The sequence below is a fragment of the Nuphar pumila genome, chromosome 7 (assembly GCF_984573655.1).
Source record: "Nuphar pumila chromosome 7, dmNupPumi1.hap1.1, whole genome shotgun sequence".
Classification (NCBI taxonomy): domain Eukaryota; kingdom Viridiplantae; phylum Streptophyta; class Magnoliopsida; order Nymphaeales; family Nymphaeaceae; genus Nuphar; species Nuphar pumila.
In genome coordinates this window covers 11781321-11788760 of record NC_143255.1, presented here as the reverse complement: position 1 = coordinate 11788760, position 7440 = coordinate 11781321, and positions in this window count along the sequence as shown.

Below are 7440 nucleotides of genomic sequence, written 5' to 3'. Positions count from 1 at the left end.
ATTCTCAAGAATATGACTTGAAGGTAGGGCTGGTAAACGAGCCAAAAGAACCAAACAGGGCATGTTGGGGCTCGCCTTTATCTACCAGTAGATTGAGCTCATGACTTAGTTCATGTTCGATTTTAGCCAAGCCAAGCTCAAGCTTAATTCATCTATAAATGATAACGCTGAACACGAACTGGCTCGTATAAAACATTTCATATTATTTATATAGAATATATATTTTATATATTACACTTAATAGTTTATATTTTATGTATATGTTTGCCATGCATCCTTCTCTTTGTATATGTATTTTATGCATTCTTCATTTTAAACACTTAATATATATATATATATATATATATATATATATATATATATATATATATATATATATATTATACATTAAAATATATATTTTTTATCTATACAAGCTCTTTCGAGTTGACATGAGCTCGACTTGTTAAGCTACATGAGCAGCTCATGGCTCGGCAAGCCTGTTGCCCCATTTCACAAATGTGAGAAAATATGGCAGTGAGACTAGATAACACACATGCGTTTGGGGAAGGGTGTTGTGCGTTCTCTTCTGAAGACGCAGGGTTTGCTACAGTGTGTGTTTGGGGGTCTGAATGAGCACCGTATATAAGCACGTGGGGCTCGTATCCCCGTGTGTGTCGGCATCACTTAGCTAGTGGAGGAGAAACACCCAGAAGGTAAATGCAGCAGATGGTGACAACGATGCTCCCACTGCGCAGACGACGACAAAGGTTGCCCCGATGACAAAGGACGGCGACAAAGGGTGCTACGACAACAACAGATGACGACAAATGGTGTGTCGTCAAAGGGAGCTCCTGTTACAGCAGATGATGCAAACGTTTACTGCTTAGGGCGAAAACAGAACGTTTCGACTTTGAAGAGTTAACATCATCATCCCTTTTCTTTTCTAGATGAAGGACATTTTTGTCTTTTTTTTGAACCGGCGTTTCACTTTTCTAGATGAAGGATCTCGAGCCGGCGTTTCACTTTTCAAGATGAAGGACATTTTTGCATTCAAACAAGATATCGTCTTGTGTAATGTACTGATCAACGCTTTAGCGATTAGCTCCGAAGCATGAATACAAAACACATAAAATGGTATAGGGCTGTTAGGTGAAACCTAAAACCAGGTTATATAAACATGGTTTTTGGTTGAAGCGCAATTAAGATACCAAAAAGATACCAAAACCAAGCTTTTGGTCCTATTTGGATGCCAAAAACTTGGTTTTGCGAAACCCAGTTTTAATATGAACCTGGTTAAGTGAAAAAAACTATCTCAGCCAGTTTTTTCATGTAAAAAGCTGATTTATAGGAGGATGTTGCCCTCTCTCCATCTGCCATTTGCAAGTCAATGCTGGCCATTTCGGGTTGGTGATCCGGTCAGATAATGGCTACTGACCAGGATGGTACCACTCAAGCAATTTTCCAGCCGGTCGATGGTCTCAAATAATTGGTATATATATATATATATATATATATATATATATATATATATATATATATATATATATATATATATATATATATATATATATATATATATATATATATATATATATATATATATATATGCAGCAACACCGGAACATTATTCAGTTTGTATATGGCTGAAAATGGTCAAACTATTTTCTACTTTTTTGGTTCTTATATTGACGTCTGGCCATTTTGAGGCCACCCACTAGTTGGACTGCTACCATTTGACAGAGATGGTAACATACCAACCATTTCAAGACGACGGGTGGCTAGAAAAAGGTTGTCTCCTTTTTTATCTTTTTTTGTTTTTTATCAATTTATTTTAAGAAAAACTTGAAAAATCTAATTGAAAAAATGATCATACTGTTCTAAAATAGAACATTTTCAGAAATGCCTACCAATTCGTCAAAATCCTTTTCATATCCAAATTTTTGATTCTCAACATTTTTAAGATATTTTTAACCTTCACACAAGCAAACCTGCTGAATGTTCATGTGATATATATATATGTACGTTGTTCGAAGTTTGCAAGATCTCAATAACAAGAAGATTCACATGAAGATTTTGTCGACCTTATAAAATTCATATAAAAAATTTGCAAACATAACTAAATTGAATCCCAAAATAAGAGATCCACATATGAAATGCGCAGATCTTATGAGATTTGTAAGTTTGATACGAACCTTTTAAAATTTAAAAGTTTAAGATCGGCAGCTTCACTCCATACATTTGCAGATGGCTTGACTTTCGTGCAAACAACATGCAAACCTTCTTTAACTAAAAATAACATAAAATATGGATATACATCTGCAGATATATGGCATGTCATTCACAAATATTATATGTGAACCTCCTTTTAATACATTATAAAAGAATGTCTTAAAGGTTATTTTATCAATGTTCTTACCTTTGCATGTTTTCTTATTCGAGTTTAGCATGTTCATGCTAAACATTTGTAGACGTCATGACTTGGGAACCTCCTTCATATGTGTGAACCTTGTGACCTCAATTGTGGATATACTAAACATTTGCATATTCAGCATGCAAACTTATCAGGTTTGCAAAAATTCTCGTTAACTTTTTGCGAATCTCCCGACCATCATGTGTTACATTTGCACAGCTTCATACACATTAAATGCGACTTTGCGTATAAAAGTCAAGTTTCTTTGCAAGGGTTTTGTGGTCCTCAACCTTAGTTTTTTCTACGAGTTTTTGATGATTTTTTTCAGTTAGGAAGGAATTTTCTTGCTTGAGTTCCATCATACGGCATTGGCAGCACATTATCAGCGAGATTTTTGGCATCCGACACATCATTGAATGCATCCAAGTAACACTGAACGAAAACCTAGTCCACCGTTACTTCCATCCTTTTATATATATATATATATATATATATATATATATATATATATAGAGAGAGAGAGAGAGAGAGAGAGAGAGAGAGAGAGAGAGAGAGAGAGAGAGAGAGAGTAATGGGTAGGTGCAAAATGTTATGTATTAAAATGATACGTGCTAAATGAGTGTTTCAGGGTTTTTTCATGATCTATGTACTTGATTTTATAGGGATCACCTCTTGAAGTGTTTGATTCCTACACATGGGTGGGTTTTTATAAGGTTTGAAAAATCAATGGTCCAAAATCTTTATAAATTTGTTAAGCTCCAAATATCATTTTTTCATCAAAAACACATAATACAAGCTTGGATTTCTCATAAATCGACCATGCCCAACACATTTATGGGGTCAGTGAAAAAAAAACCTCGAAAAGGCAAAAAAATCCATTTAGCATGTATCAAATTTGCACCTACACATTTTTTTCTTTATATATATATATATATATATATATACACACACACACACACACATATATACACCGCCAACAACCGGCTAAAAAATGGCTAGAATGATACCATCCTAGTCAGGCAGTACCAGGTCTCTGCAGACCCTGGCAGGTTTGACCAACTGGGGTAGACTGAATTGGGTGGTAGCTCAATCCCCAAAAGGTTAAAAATGGCCTTGCATGCCACTCAGTCCCTCAAACCCATTATAACCCTTGGTTATTTTTAGAATTAACCAACATGCTACTTAGTCAAACAGAAAGTGGTCAATTGTGACCATCATGCAGTTGAATGGTTTGGTCAATACAAAATCGGATGACAATGTCCTTCGGATCCAAAATACCCCTGAAACTCTCCCGAATTAACCAAAATACGCATAGAACTTGTTGGGCTCGCTTGAAACTCAAATCAACTCCTTGTTCAACGAAACAAAGATTGTTCTCTTCGAAATTTCGATACGAAAGCAATCAGAACCTGAATTTCATGAATAATGGCTCCAAATTTAATTATCCATAAATTACAAAAATATCAAAAAATGTTGAATAATGCAAATGTAGTATGGGAAGGAAAGATCAAGTGCCCATGTCGAATATGTATTAATCTCTTATGGCAGCCAGTGCAAGATGTTTTCGATCATATAATGTGCAATAGATTTTTAGAAGGTGATGTGTTATGTCAATAAAAACTGCTTTTCAAATGATGTGCCATAAAGGTCATGTTAAATATGGTAGTTTAAGGCATCAAATAGACTCATATGTGTGGAAATCTTTTGATCTTGCCCATCCATCATTTATAGTTGATAGTCACAATGTTAGATTTAGATTGACAAGTATTAGTTTCAATCCCTACAGAACTTTGAGTACTACTCACAACATATGGACCATCCTTATCATTGCATACAACTTGCTTTCATGGATGTGTACGAAGCAATCTTACATGATGTGTCTTTGCCTATTCCTAGGCCAAATTCTCTTGGAAATGATATTAATTTGTTTTTGCAACATTTTATTGAGGAGTTGAAGACACTATAAACCAATTTCATCATTTATTATTTCGTGAACTCCAAAATTATTCAAACTTTATATATATATATATATGTGTGTGTGTGTGTGCGCGCGCGCGCCCATAATTCTTTCATCTATGTTTATTTGCAGGCCTCGTATACAAGTATGGTACACAAAGTGTGTCTCTTCCATGTAATTCATGAACTTTAAAATTATTTGTATATATTTGAGACAAAACTTGTTTTTTTTGTCTATTATTTGATATTGTTTATATGTATGATTTTTTTTTTATACTAGTTTGACATTTAAGTCTCCTCATCCAGCATGCTTTAAATGTTATGTGAATATTGTAGTTGTTAATGTTGAAGTTATGGCGGATGTAGTTATGGAGGAATGAATGAAGATATATATAGTAGAGTGTGTATGAATGCTTTGCATGTGTTTTTACATGGTTTCTATTATAAATGTTGGAGTTATAATGGGTTAAAGGAATAAATATAGTAGTGTGTATGAATGCTTTGCATGTTGTGTTTCTTGCAATGTTTTAATTGTAAATATTGGAGTTATGGAGGGTTGAAGAAAGAAATATAGTAGTGTGTATGAATGCTTTGCATGTTGTATTTTTTGTAGGGTTTTAATTATGAATATTAGAGTTATGAAGAATGTAGTTATTAAGAGCCAAATGAAGAAATATAATAGTGTATGTATGAATAAATGAATGATTGGATAAATGAATGAATATATAAGCAGGTTTTATAGTTAATGAATGATTTGGTTCATAAATGAATTAATGTATAAGCAATTTTTGTATTCAATGAATGTATAAGCAGTTTTTATATTCAATGAATGAATAAGCAGGTTCACGAATGAATGAATGAATGAATAAGTATATATTATTGAATGTATAAGTATGTTCATGAATGAATGAACACATATATAGTATTGAATGTATAAGTAGGTTCATGAATAAATGAATATGTATATAATATTGAATGTATAAGCAAGTTCATGAATGAATTAATAAACATGTATATAGTATTGAATGTATAAGCAGGTTCATGAACGAAAGAATAAACATGTATATAGTATTGAATGTATAACCAGGTTTATGAATGAATGAATGAACATGTATATAATATTGAATGTATAAGTAGGTTTATGAATGAATGAATAAATGAATAACTATTTAGTATTAAATGTAGAAGCAAATTTATATATTATTGAATATTCATGAATGACCAAGTATATAGTATTGAATGTATAAGCAGGTTCATACATGAATTAATGAACATGTATATAATATTGAATGTATAAGTAGGTTCATAAATAAATGAATATGTATATATTGTTGAATGTATAAGTGGGTTCATAAATGAATGAACAAGTATATAATATTGAATATATCAACAAGTTTATGAATGAATGAATGAATAAATGAATAAATGAATAAATGAATAAATGAACAACTATTTAGTATTAAATATATAAGCAAGTTCGTGAATAAATGAATGAACAAGTATATATTATATTAAATATATGTATGAGTAGGTTATGAATGAATGAATAAATGAATGAATATATGTATGAACATATTGATAACTAGAAAAAAAAATCATCTTTGCTAGTGCAAAAAATGTGCAAGAAAAGAGATCTTCATTGGTGCGAAAACTTTTTTGTGCAAGTAAAGATAATATTTTTTTAATTAAAATGTAAGGAAATCTCTTTACCAATACCATATTAGCTCCAATAAATAGATCTTTATAGGCAAAAAAAAATTTTTGTGCCAGTAAAGATTATATTTTTTAATTAAAAATGTGAAAAAATCTCTTCATTGGCATAAAAAAAATTTGTGTCAGTAAAGATGATATTTTTCTTTTATTAAAAAGTGAGAAAATCTCTTTACTTGCACCATATTAGTATCAATAAAGTGATTTTTATTGGCGCAAATTTAACCCCAATAAAAACAATGTTTACTGGCATGAATATTTTGCACCAGTAAAGGCTATACTGACAATGCCAACTGTGGCACACTTATTGACATAACGCGAGTGCCTGTAAAGATCTTTACTGGCGCTTTCCCTGTCTTTACTGGCGCAATTTTTGCTCCAGTAAAGTACTATTTTTGTAGTGTATCTAGTAAAAAATTAGGTGGCTTTTTCTTCCCTTGGGTTACGTGGAGGTTTGAGTTTGACAAAATCCTGTCCCAATGCCCTTTGTCATGAATATATAGGACTTTGAGGTGGTGGTGTATGTTTGTCTGTATGTTTTTTTTCCAATTCTTCTGTTCTTCGGGAGGCCATTTTATGTAGCATCTTTGTAAAAATTAATTGCACATTTGCTTGGCCCAAAAATGAGAATTATTCTCTCACAACGGTGAAAAAACGATTCTCATTAGCTGAATTTCTCATCTATAAGCAAACATGAGAAAATACGGCAGTGAGATTTGAAGCCATATTTAAAATTTAAAGGCATTTTACTCATGCGATTCGAAGCCACACTACCAATCTTGTGATTTCGAGTTACATGAGATGGAAAGCGTCCTAAGAGCAAATTATATTTGAAGGATTAAAAGTTTTGGGTACACGCACCTTGAATATCCGAAAAAACTAAAAGCCAAGGGGAAGGAAAAGTATGGTGGTGATGTTTCATTTAAATTTTGGTAATTTTCATATAAATGTTTATACTGTTCATGCTTTTGGCTTCTGTCATTCTCATTGTAATATTAAGTCAAGTGGTCATGCGGAGATGCGTTTACCTATTAATTTTGACTGTTAGGTGAAGAAGCGCATGGAGATCCAAATGAGCACTGCGTCCGCTTCAGAAGGCAGTGTAACAACATTTCAAAACTAGGGGCCTATTGAGATCCATTTTGATTGTGAAGGATCTTAGCAACAAAAATGAATAAACTGTGAAATACCAATGTGTAATCACCAAACTCTTCAGTTACGGCTATTCAGATCGTTGAGTTTTTGCCTTTTGCCGCAAGACATGATTCCGTTGGTACCCATACATGATCAAATTGGCAATATGCCGAGAGTTGGAAACCTACAAAGGGTGTTCCTTTCTGCAAGGTCCAAAATGGGTGCACTGGATTGGTAGGAGGGGCCTC